We start from the raw sequence: 14,000 nt of genomic DNA, 5'->3' as shown, positions 1-14,000 counted from the left end.
TACACTGGGTACCAACCCAATTAAGAGGACTATTGCAATAAGAGTGTGATAATAGACTTTGTAGCCAACAGTGCTGAGGCCCCTCCAAATCGGATTTACAAATAGCTGGCCAGAGAAGGAAAGATCAGACTCCCTGTGTACCTTCAGTGGGAGCAACTATGCCACAGCAGAAGAATACAAGTAGCGAACAAAGGGGTCACTCCTGGTTCTTATGGCCTGGTGACGAGAGGGAAGAACAATGCTGGGCTTCATAAGACATCTTATACATAAGGCCACTTCTCCAAGATCAGGAGACATAGCCTACCCACCTAGAACAAAGAAAATAGCACAGAGAAAGAGGCATAATGAGGAGCCAAAGGAATACTTTCCAAGCAAGGGAACACTACAAAACACCAGAAAAAGAACTAAGTGAAACAGAAACTAGCGACCTCCTTGACAAATAATTCAAACAAAATATAATGAGGATACTCACAGATATGCAGAGAAGAATGGATGAACACAGTAAGCACATCAGCAAAGAATTGGAAGATATACAAAAGAACCAATCAGAAATGAAAAATACAATGCTCGAAGTGAGAAATTCACTAGAGGGACTCAATAGCAGAGTAGAGGAAGCAGAGGAACGGATCCGGGAGCTAGACAAAAGATTGGAGGAAATCACCCAAGCAGAACAGAAAAGAGAAAAAAGAATTAGACAGAATGAGAACAGTGTAAGGGAACTCTGGGACAATATCAAGCGTGCTAACATTCAGATTATAGGGGTCCCAGAAGGAGAAGAGAGAGACAAAGGGGCAGAAAATTTATTTGTCAAAATAATAGAGGAAAATTTCCCTCACCTGAGGAAGGAAACAGACATTCAAGTTCAGGATGCACAGAGAGCTCCAAACAAGAGAAGCCCAAAGAGGCCCACACCAAGATATATTACAATCAAAATGTCTAAAATTAAAGACAAAGAGAGAATCCTAAAAGCAGCAAGAGAAAGGCCACAAGTGACATATAAAGGGAAGCCCATCAGGCTGTCAGTGGACTTCTCAGTCAAGACCCTACAGGCGAGAAGACAATGGCACGACATATTTGAAGTGCTAAAAGGAAAAAACCTACAACCAAGAATACTCTATCCATCAAGGCTGTCATTCAGAATGGAAGGAGAGATAAAGAGCTTCCCAGACAAGCAAAAATTAAAGGAGTTTATCACTAAGAAACCAGTTCTACAAGAAATGCTGAAGGGGCTTATTTAAGTGGGAAAGCAATGACCACAAATAGAGATAAAAGAAAAAAAATTATCAAAAAATCCCCCAAAACAACAACAAGAAAAAATAGGCAATAAAATCACTTGTAAGGTAAAAGTATAGTAAAGGCAACAGATCAACTACCTGTGAAGATACTAAGAAGGTTAAAAGACACATGTACTAAAATTACCTATTCCAGTGATAAGAGGGTAATGGGTAGACACACACTAAACAAAAGACTATATATGATGTGAAAAACATATAATGTGGGAGGAGGGGAGTGAAAAAGTAGAGCTTTTAGAAAGAGGTCAAGCTAAAGAGTCTAGTCAATATAGGCTGTTATATGCATAGTATGTTACATAGGATCCTCATGGTAACCACAAAGCAGAAACCTATAACAAGAAGGAAAAAAAGTAAGACAAAAGCAATCAAACATATTACTAAAGATAGCCATCAAACCCCAAGTAAAGGGAACAAGAAAAAGAAAGGAACTGAGAACTACTAAAACACCCCCCAAAAAAGAAAAAGTGACAATATGGCAATAAATACATATTTATCAATAGCTACTTTAAATGTCAATGGACTAAATGCTCCAATCAAATGCCATAGGGTGGCCAACTGGATAAAAAAACAAGATCCATGTATATGCTGCATACAAGAGACACATCTCAGAACTACAGACACTCACAAACTGAATGTGAAAGGATGGAAAAAGATATTCCATGCAAATGGCAAAGAAAAGAAAGCGGGGGTAGCAATACTTCTATCAGACAAAATAGACTTTAAATCAAAAACTGTAATAAGAGACAAAGAAGGGCACTACATAATGATAAAGGGAACAATCCAACAAGAAAATATAACACTTGTAAATATCTACGCACCCAACATAGGAGCACCTAAATATATAAAGTGATTATTAATAGACATAAGTGGAGAAATAGACAGTAACAGAATAATATTAGGGGACATTAACACTCCACTTACACCAATGGATAGATCATCCAAACAGAAGATCAATGAGGAAACACTGGCCTTAAAGGACACATTAGACCAGATGGACTTAGTAGATATATACAGAACATTCCATTAAAAAACCACAGAATATTCTTTTCAAATGCCCATGGAACATTCTCCAGGATTGATCACATATTAGGCCACAAAACAAGTCTCAATAAATTTAAGGAGGTTGAAATCATACCATGCATCTTTTCTGACCACAAAGGTATGAAACTGGAAATCAACTACAGAAAGAAAACCAGAAAAGCCACAAAAATGTGGAGATTGAACAAAATGCTACTGAACAATGATTGGGTCAATGAAGAAATCAAAGAAGAAATAAAAAATTTCGTGGAGACAAATGAAAATGAAAACACAACATGCCAAAATCTGTGGGATACAGCAAAAGTGGTTCTATGAGGGAAGTTTATAGCAATTCAGGCCTACCTCAACAAAGAATAAAAATCCCAAATAGACAATCTAAAAGTGCACCTAAAGGTACTGGAAAAAGAACAACAACAACAAAGCCCAAAATCAGCAGAAGGAAGGAAATAATAAAAATCAGAGCAGAGGGGCTGGCCCTGTGGCCTAGTGGTTAAGTTTGCGCACTCTGCTGCAGGCTGCCCAGTGTTTCGTTGGTTTGAATCCTGGGCGCGGACATGGCACTGCTCATCAAACCACGCTGAGGTGGCGTCCCACATGCCACAACTAGAAGAACCCACAACGAAGAATATACAACTATGTACTGGAGGCTTTGGGGAGAAAAAGGAAAAAAATAAAATCTTTAATAAAAAAAATTGCTTTAAAAAAATCAGAGCAGAAATAAACGAAATAGAGACTAAAAAACAATAGAAAAAATTAATGACGCCAAGAGCTGGTTCTTTGAAAAGATAAACAAAATTGACAAACCCTTAGCTAGACTCACCAAGAAAAAAAGAAAGAAGGTTCAAATAAATAAAATCAGAAATGAAAGAGGAGAGATTACAATGGACACCTCAGAAATACAAAAGATAATAAGAGAATACTATGAAAATCTAAACGCCAACAAATTGCATAATCTAGAAGAAATGGATAAATTGTTAGAAACATACTGCCTTCCAAAACTGGACCAAGAAGATGTAGAAAATTTGAATAGACCGATCACCAGTAAGGAGATCCAAACAGCAATTAAAAACCTCCCAAAAAATAAAAGTCCAGGACCAGATGGCTTCCCTGGTGAATTCTACCAAACATTCAAAGAAGACTTAATACCTATCTTTGTCAAACTCTTCCAAAAAATTGAAGAGGAGAGAAGGCTTCCTAACTCCTTCTATGAAGCAAACATTATCGTGATACCAAAACCAGACAAGGACAACGCAAAAAAAGAAAATTACAGGCCAATATCACTGATAAACATAGATGCAAAAATCCTCAACAAAAATACTAGCAAATCGAATACAACAATACATTAAAAAGATCATACACCATAATCAAGTGGGTTTCATTCCAGGGACGCAGGGATGGTTCAACATCCACAAATCTATCACCGTGATACACCACATAAACAAAATGAAGAATAAAAATCACATGATCATCTCAATAGATGCAGAGAAAGCATTTGACAAGATACAGCATCCATTTGTGATAAAAACTCTAAATAAATTGGGTATAGAAGGAAAATACCTCAACATAATAAAGGCTATGTATGACAAACCCACAGCAATTATCATTGTCAATGGAGAAAAACTGAAAGCTATCCCTCTAAGAACAGGAACCGGACAAGGATGCTCACTGTCACCACTCTTATTTAACACAGTATTGGAAGTCCTAGCCAGAGCAATCAGACAAGAAAAAGAAATAAAAGGGATCCACATTGGAAAAGAAGAAGTGAAACTGTCACTCTTTGCAGATGGCATGATTTTATATCTAGAAAACCCTAAAGAGTCCACTAAAAAACTTTTAGAAATAATAAAGGAATACAGTCAAGTTGCGGGATACAAAATCAATGTACAAAAATCGGTTGCATTTCTATACACAAACAACGAAGTAGCAGAAAGAGTAATTAAGAATACAATCCCATTTACAATTGCAACAAAAAGAATAAAATACCTAGGAATAAACTTAACGAAAGAGGTGAAAGATCTGTACAACGAAAACTATAAAACATTGTTGAAAGAAATCGAAGAAGACACAAAGAAATGGAAAGATATTCCATGCTCTTGGAATGGGAGAATAAACATTGTTAAAATGTCCATACTTCCTAAAGCAATCTATAGATTCAACGCAATCCCTATCAAAGTTCCAACAACATTTTTTACAGAAATAGAACAAAGAATCCTAAAATTTATATGGAACAACAAAAGACCCCGAATAGCCAAAGGATTCCTGAGAAAAAAGAACAAAGCTGGAGGTATCACACTCCCCGATTTCAAATTATACTACAAAGCCATAGTAACCAAAACAGCATGGTACTGGCACAAAAACAGACACACAGATCAATGGAACAAAATTGAGAGCCCAGAAGTAAACCCACACCTTTATGGACAGAGTATTCGACAAGGGAGCCAAGAGCATACAATGGAGAAAGGAGAATCTCTTCAATAAATGGTGTATGGAAAACTGGACAGCCACATGCAAAAGAATGAAAGTAGACCATTCCCTTACACCAGGCACAAAAATCAAGTCAAAATGGATTAAAGACTTGAATGTAAGACCCGAAACCATGAGACTTCTAGAAGAAAACATAGGCAGTACGCTCTGTGACATTGGTCTGAGCAGCGTATTTTCAAGTCCCATGTCTGACTGGGCAAGGAAACAAAAGAAAAAATGAACAAATGGGACTACATCAAACTAAAGTTTCTGCACAGCAAAGGAAACCATCAACAAAACGCAAAGACAACCTAACAATTGGGAGAAGATATTTGCAAGCCACATATCAGATAAGGGGTTAATATCCAAAATATGCAAAGAACTCATATAGCTCAACAACAAAAAAACCAACAATCCAATTGAAAAATGGGCAAAGGATCTGAACAGAGATTTCTACAAAGAAGATATACAGATGGCCAACAGGCATATGAAAAGATGCTCAACATCATTAGCTATCAGGGAAATGCAAATCAAAACTACAATGGGGTATCACCTCACTCTAGCCAGAATGGCTATGATTAACAAGATAGGAAACAACAAATGTTGGAGAGGGTGCAGAGAGAAGGGAACCCTTGTTCACTGCTGGTGGCAGTGCAAACTGGTGCAGCCACTATGAAAAGCAGTATGGAGTATCCTCAGAAAATTAAGGATAGATCTACCATATGATCCAGCTATTTCACTGCTGGTTATTTATCCAAAGAACTTGAAAACACAAAGGCATAAAGATACTTGCCCCCCTATGTTCATTGTGGCATTATACACAATAAAGAAGATGTGGCATGTATACACGATGGACTACTACTCAGCCATAAGAAATGACAAAATCCAGCCATTTGTGACAACGTGGATGGACCTTGAGGGTATTATGTTGAGTGAAATAAGTCAGAGGGAGAAAGTCAAATACCATATGATCTCACTCATAAGTAGAAGATAAAAACGACAAAAAAACACATAGCATCCGAGATTGGACTGGTGGTTACCATTGGGGAAGGGAGGAGGGGGGAGGGCAAAAGGGGTGATTAGGATCACATGTGAGGGGTTGCACTATAATTAGTGTTCGGGTGGTGAACATGATGTAATGTATACAGAATTCGAAATATGATCTACATCTGAAAAAAATAAAAATTAAAAAAAACTGGGTAAAATATTTGAGTAGACATTTCTCCAGAGAATATATATAAATGGTCAATAAGCACATGAAACGTTGTCCACCATCATTGTTCATTAGAGAAAGCAGATCAAAACCACTATGAGAAACCACTTCACACTAACTAGGATTCCAAAAGTAATAATAACAATGGAAACAACAAGTATTAGCCAGGGTGCCTAGAATTTGGAACACTTGTGCAGTGCATGTGGGAATGGAAACTGGTCAGCCACTGTAAAAATAGTTTGATGGTTTCTCAAAAATCTATACACACAATTACCATGTACCCCCACTAGTTATATACCTAAAATGATTGAAATTAGGGATTCAGATAGATATTTGCACAACAATGTTCTTGATAGCATTATTCCCAATAGCCAAAAGATGGAAAGAACCCCAGTGTCCATCAAGAGAGTATGGATAATCAAATGTCATATATGCACACAATAGAAAACTTTTCATCCATAAAAAGAAGTGAAAATTTTGACACATGGATAACCCTTGCAAATATTATGCTAGATGAAATAAGCCAGACACAAAAGAAGAAATATTTTGATTCCATTTATATTTGAAATCCAGAATAGGCAAATTCATAGAGACAGAGTAGATTAGAGGATATCAGTGGCAGAGGGAAGAGGAGAAAGAAAGTTACTACTTAATGGGTACAGAATTTCTGTTTGGGATGGTGAAAAAGTTTTGGAAATTTATAGTGGTGATGGTTGCACAATATTGTACATGTAATTAATGCCACTGAATTATGCTTTCAAAGTTGTTAAAATGCCAAGTTTTACACGTAAGCAAATTTGGAAAATGTAGTCCATGGAGTTTGAAGAAAATGCTATCAGAGAAGATTAGGTTATTGGGAAATCAGTTATGAGCTAAAAAGAAATAATCACAATAAAGTGTGGGAATATCTTCCATCACAGGGATAAAGTGCATAAGGGGATTGCCTGGATGAATTTTTGACAGAAAAATCACCAGCCAAGGGCACTGAGAAGGAAAGGACAGCAGATAAATTTTTTTAAAAGTTTTTATTAGACAATAGGAGATGCATGATGGAGTGTTCAGTATCCTCCACAAATTGTAAATTGAGGCAACATTAATGGTTTTATTTTACCTGAAACTGAAACTTCTTTTCTTTCTACTTCTTTTCTTTCTGAGATGTGAATATTGTTACCTTTCTTTCCAGGTCATCAGAGTTTCCTCATAACTATTTCCATATTAAAGTGGATCTGATTTGATCTTGTTTCCATATACACATAGGAAAAATATGACTTGATGGATATACTTATTTTTAGATCTTTAAATAAAGTTGAAGGAAAAAAAAGGTCAGCTTCACCGTGGTCAAATTATCCCAAATGGGAATTACCAAACTCAGAGTTACCACAATAAATGTGTGCAAGTTAAACATCTCCCAGGTCAAACTGTTTGGAAATCACACAGGAACCATGTATGGTCTCTGGTTTTATTTTTCCCAGAGAATGTAATAAATGTGCTGTTTAAGGAGAGATAAACTGCAGTTGCCAACATAAATACTGAAGATACCAGTTTCTTCTTTTGAAAATTAAAATGAAACTGGGAAAAGAGTCTTTAATTTGCTATAGAAAAAACCTGGATGCCTTACCTTAAAGTGTAGGTAACTTCTATCTTCAGAGTTCCTGAGAATTGTTTGCACAGTGAGATTTATTAATGTATCTTCATTGAATGTGTTTGTTGATTCTGAGTAGGGTAGTCATGAATCATTGCACGTTCCTTAGATTTAAGCCAAACGACTGGTGAGTTGGACACATATTGTTTCATGTAATCAACTCACAATTAACCACTGTTTTTAGGTCAATGAAAATATAATGTTAGAACTTATGATTAAAGTAGCAGTTTAATGATTATTTGTGCCTTGACTGCTGCTTATTGGGAAATTTTAACCATAATTTACATACAATAATCTGTTGAATCTATTGCTCCATCTACCTGGTAATATAGAGCTTCTCTTGTGCTTACACATATTCTATACAATCCATAAATGATAGTTTACCATTTCTGTGTCAATTGCATAAAGGAATTCAAAGCATGAGAGTAATGATCTTTTTTCATGACGAGGAAATTCATGGGAAATAAATAAAGCAGAAAGTTACTGACTTGTTTTTCAGTGAAAGATAGGAGAAAATCTGACAAAGACAGCTCAGGAAATACAGAATGTGTCAAATTACTCTGTTCTTACTTCTTGTTAATTGTCTGAATGTATCATAGTTTATGTTTCTAATTTCTGTGTTTAAACATTACCTTTCTTATTACAATTCATCCAGATCTGAGCTCTCTGTTAAAATAGGAAATTAATGATTATCTGAATAGCCCCCCAGGATTGGTGAAATGGTAGAGAAAAAATCATAGTCAGGTTTATTTCTGTACTTTTGGGGGGCCATCAAGGGAGGAGATCACCAGGGTGTTAAGGAAAGTGACCTGAGTTTTAACAAGACTACACTCAAAAATCTGATCTCCACAGTAATCAATGGACTAAGAAAGGGGGAAGAATAAGGGGTAGGTTTACGTGACCACTGAATGATTTTTGGTAAGAAACATGACGCTGGTATAAATCAAGACCATTCTATATGGCTCTCTCTGTATCTCTATCATTCTGAAGTAAATCTCTTCCATACATGATGAAACAATCATAATGATGATATTTGATTAAAATGAAATTTCATTTCATTCTTTCAAACATTGAAAGTAAATTTACTTATTAATTTTTCAAATACATACTGATTACTTAAAATGATCAAAATTTGGTGTGGAGTTATAGAGAAGAAAGAAATGGAATTAATATTTTAATACTTGAGACCAGATGCTATCTAATTCATTAAAATATGAATGTATTATCTAATTCATCAAACCCGTCACTGTTCATAATTTAATTATCTAGTCACAGTCTTACTGTGGGAGAACCCAATGACTATCTTACTAAATGAGAATTTCAGTGAAGCTTTAGTCATCTCAGGCTTTACCCCATCTGCACAATACCTGGTACAGAGTAGGCATTAATTAATTAGATTTTTCCCAAATCAACAGAAGATGGATTTTATTTTCTTTACTTGAGAGATAAAAATTGAAGTTCAGAAAGTTCACATAACTTTTCCAAAAATCAGACACCCACCATCCAACATAGATCTGAAAGGCATAAAATTTTGTTTAGTTTTACATTTCCCTTATGTGCAGTGTAGGGAGAAGATGAGGGACTGGCCGTAACCCTCCCCGAGGTAAGATTCCCTTAGAGATAAGCTAAAACATTTAAAATTCTGAGAAAAATAAATAATATGAAGCAAAATGTTCTAAATTCCAAAAGACAGAATATTTGAGTAAATGTTGTATGGTTGGCTGCTGTAGTTTGTGTAATCTCTCTGGAACTAGTAGGAGTTGAACTGACTGATAGCAGTGAACAGGCCTGATTAGGAATGGCAAAATGTCCAGTTCCACTGTTGCAGAGAGTCATTAGGAATTCCAGAGAAGAACATTTAAATTTATCTATAGACACTGGATATTTCTGTGTACCTGATCGCATCATGAGAACAATGTTTAACATGTTTAAAGTAGCAGGCCATGAAGGATGCAAAGAAAGGGAGAGAGCCTTGAGAGTCTGCTTCTTTCTGGGAGGAAGGCCACTTTGTCATTGTGTCATCAGATCAGCTGACCTTAAAGGAGAGAAGAGTTAAAATAACCTGAAGCTGTAGTTGTAAATTTATTCTGATGTGTTTAGAACAAAGGTAACCAGCCATTAATACTCAGCTGCTGATTCCTCTTCAGTTATGTCAGAGTCACAGACTGGTCAGGCACAGAAGAGGTCCTTAAAGATCTAATTTTAACTCCCATAGTTTACTTATGGTTAAGCTGAAATACATTAAAGAGATGCAGCATATTAAAAATAATTGTTAAGTAGTATAGCGAGATGGAGGAGATATTTTTCTTCTTGTTTTCCAAATAGTGCCATATTTTAAAGGGTATCTACTCATAAGATGATATTATTATCTATGTTTTAAAAATCCTAAACGTTATATGTAACAACAAAAGACCCCGAATAGCCAAAGGATTCCTGAGAAAAAAGAACATAGCTGGAGGTATCACACTCCCTGATTTCAAAATATACTACAAAGCCATAGTAACCAAAACAGCATGGTACTGGCACAAAAACAGACACACAGATCAATGGAACAGAATCGAGAGCCCAGAAATAAACCCACACATTTATGGACAGCTAATATTCGAAAAGGGAGCCAAGAGCATACGATGGAGAAAGGAGAGTCTGTTCAATAAATGGTGCTGGGAAAACAAGAGCCACATGCGAAAGAATGAAAGTAGACCGTTCCCTTACAACATGCACAAAAATCAACTCAAAATGGATTAGACTTGAATGTAAGACCTGAAACCATGAGACTTCTAGAAGAAAACGTAGGCAGTACACTCTTTGACATCAGTCTTAGCAGCATATTTTCAAGTACCATGTCTGACCAGGCAAGGGAAATAAAAGAAAAAGTGAACAAATGGGACTACCTCAAACTAAAAAGTTTCTGCACAGCAAAGGAAACCATCAACAAAACGAAAAGACAACCTAACAATTGGGAGAAGATATTTGCAAATCATATATCAGATAAGGGGTTAATATCCAAAATATACAAAGAACTCATACAGCTCAACAACAAAAAAACCAACAATCCAGAACAGACATTTCTACAAAGAAGATATACAGATGGCCAAGAGGCATATGAAAAGATGCTCAACATCATTAGCTATCAGGGAAATGCAAATCAAAACTACGAGGTATCACCTCACTCTGGTCAGAATGGCTATAATTAACAAGATAGGAAACAACAAATGTTGGAGAGGGTGTGGAGAGAAGGGAACCCTCGTAAACTGCTGGTGGGAGTGCAAACTGGTGCAGCCACTATGGAAGGCAGTATGGAGTATCCTCAGAAAATTAAAAATAGATCTACCATATGATCCAGCTATCCCAGTGCTGGGGATTTATCCAAAGAACTTGAAAATGCAAAGGCATAAAAACACTTGTACCCCTATGTTCATTGCAGCATTATACACAATAGCCAAGACTTGGAAGCAGCCTAGGTGCCCATCAAGGGATGAATGGATAAAGAAGATGTGCTATTTATGCACGATGGAATACTACTCAGCCCTAAGAAATGATGAAATCCAGCCATTTGTGACAACGTGGATGGACCTTGAGGATATTATGCTGAGGGAAATAAGTCAGAGGGAGATAGTCAAATACTGTATAATCTCATTCATAAGTAGAAGATAAAAACAATGACAATCAAACACATAGCATTGGAGACTGGATTGGTGGTTACCATGGGGGAAGAGGGGAGGGCAAAAGGGGCCATTAGGCTCACATGTGAGGGGATGGACTATAATTAGTTTTTGGATGGTGAACATGATGTAATCTATACAGAATTTGAAATATATTATGATGTACATCCTAAAGCTATGTAACGTTATAATCCAATGTTACTGCAATTAAAAAAATTTAAAAAGTAAAAACATGAAAATATGAAATGATTCTTGTCGATAATATGAGTTGTATTTTCTTATCTTTAGATAGAAATACTTGAAAGTAGGAGAAATGATCATTTCAAGTGATTCAGAAACGTAGATTATAGTTTTGAGTAACATACTACGTAGATTTTGTATTTTAAAAAGTAAATTAAGTGAAAGGTCTTTTTCACATCTTTCATTCCTCTTTTCTGTTCAACTAGATTGGCTAGACTTATGTGATTACAACTTTTTATGGAATTTTGTGATTTTTCTAAAATATACAAGTATTTCTGAAACAAAATAATCTAGATTAAAAAAGTTCTTATTTTGCTGATAATTCTTAATCATTCCATTTATTTTCCAGTTTCAGTCTGAAAACACATTCTTAAAAAAATGACATTTACATTGTCTTTTTCAAATGTGATTTGATCTGTTATTTGATAAAAAATCTCACAGAGGCACTATGGGTGTGATCAAGCAGGAGTTTTAGGCTAATTGTGAGGAAAAGAAGGTAAGAAAACTTAATAGATCAGCTCATGCAGCAAGTTAAATGTGAAGTAAAGACTAGACTGTAACTAAAATTTAAAATACTTATTTTCATTAAATCAGAAGAATATAATTTTTCCTCTAGAGTAGAGCAATAAATTCTTTTAAATTATTATGGACAATTTTCATCCTAAAACGCAATTGCTAATTGAGAAGAGAAGAGGTGATGTGATTTAATGGAATGGTTGAAAGATTTAGTGGAATATTTCTCAATAGTTCTTCCTTAGTCCATCTATGATGCTGAAATTCTAATAGTATGCTATTTGTTTATCCTAAGGTCTAATAGTTATTATTACAGAGACATTAATAGAGTTAGTTCTACATTATAACAGTGACAAAGAGAAGGAAGTAAAAATAATGGGAATGAAAGAAAGGGAAGCCAGCCTGAGATGCTAAGACTTGTAATATGGAAACTGAAAGGAGCACACACTTTCAGGATGGCTGATTAGGAAGAGTTGAATAATTTGTGTACATCAATTCAAAAGAAGCTAATTTGTGCAAGTGGGTAAGGCATTGAATAAATCTGTAAAATCCAAGCTAAACCTACTATTATTATCCTCAACTGCCTTGATGAATGTCAAATACATTTTAGGTGATAATATTTTGAAAAATAGAAATAATCATACTTCTCTTGTTATCTGTTTGGTTGACTATGAAATATAACTCTTTTTTTCCAAATGAACTATATTTGTAAATTAAGCACAAAAGAAATATAACTAATTATGGCTGTTGACAAATGCCTCATGATTCCAAATACATTTGTTTAGTTTTCTATGTATCATCTTTTTATATAGAACATATGGCAGGACATTTTTCACATATAACATTATCCATATATTATGCTTCTTGTATTTGCATTTTTTGTATTTTCACTCAATGTTTCATTTATCTGTGTATTTTCTCAATAATAGGGAGAACAGCAAAGAGATAGCTGCTTTTTTGTTTGTTTCTTCAAAAGTACCATTTCTGTAATTCTATGGGCGTAATATCCATTATGTTTGATAATACATGTTAATAAGATTCTTACTTACATACGCTGCATTTTATAGCATTTAGTCTTTATGTCAGGTACCTAAGATGTTTACCAGTAATTAATATTTTCAAGAATAGAACAAAACTACCTCCAGGAAATCCTTCCTAAATAAAAATTAATTTTCTATATTCTTCAACATTTGGATCCTTTCCATTATAATTTGCCCCATGCCAAGGAATGATATGCATCACTACATTTAAATATATATCATAAGAATTCATACTTTCTAATTTCAGGTGACTGCAGACTGCCTGGGACCACGGAAAATAGGAATAGCATCATCGAAATTATTCTCTTAAGACTTTCTCAGAAAAGGGAAATAGAAGTTCTTTATTTTTTGCTGTCCTTACTTTGTTACATTGAAATTTTGATTGGAAACTTGATTGTCATGATTTCTATCACTGGCAGTCAACTTATTAGCCAGCCTATGTATTTCTTCCTGAGTTTCTACTCCCTCTCAGACCATGACCTAAAGTTAATCGTTGACTTCCTGGCAGAAAAGAAGACCATTTCCTAAAGTGGATGCATGACACGACTCTTTACTATCCACTTCTTTGGGGAGATTGGGGTCTTCATCTTCACAACAATGGCCTATGATCGCTACGCGGCCATTTGCAAACCCCTGCCCTACACTCTCATCAAGAGCAGGCAAAAGTGTGATGCCATGAATGCTGCTTGTTGTGCTGGGGGATTCCTACATTCCTTTGGTCAATTTATCCTCACCATCTTTTTACCCTACTCTGATCCCAATGAAATAGATCACTACTTCTGTGATGTAGATTCTTTGTTGAAACTGACAGAAGCAGAATCAGTCTCCTGGTCATTGCCAATTCGGGCCTGATGGGCCTGGTGACTTTTGTGGATTTGTTGATAAGTTATACTGTAT

Source organism: Equus quagga, chromosome 17 (assembly GCF_021613505.1).
Source record: "Equus quagga isolate Etosha38 chromosome 17, UCLA_HA_Equagga_1.0, whole genome shotgun sequence".
NCBI classification, from domain to species: Eukaryota; Metazoa; Chordata; class Mammalia; order Perissodactyla; family Equidae; genus Equus; species Equus quagga.
This window is presented reverse-complemented; position numbering follows the sequence as displayed.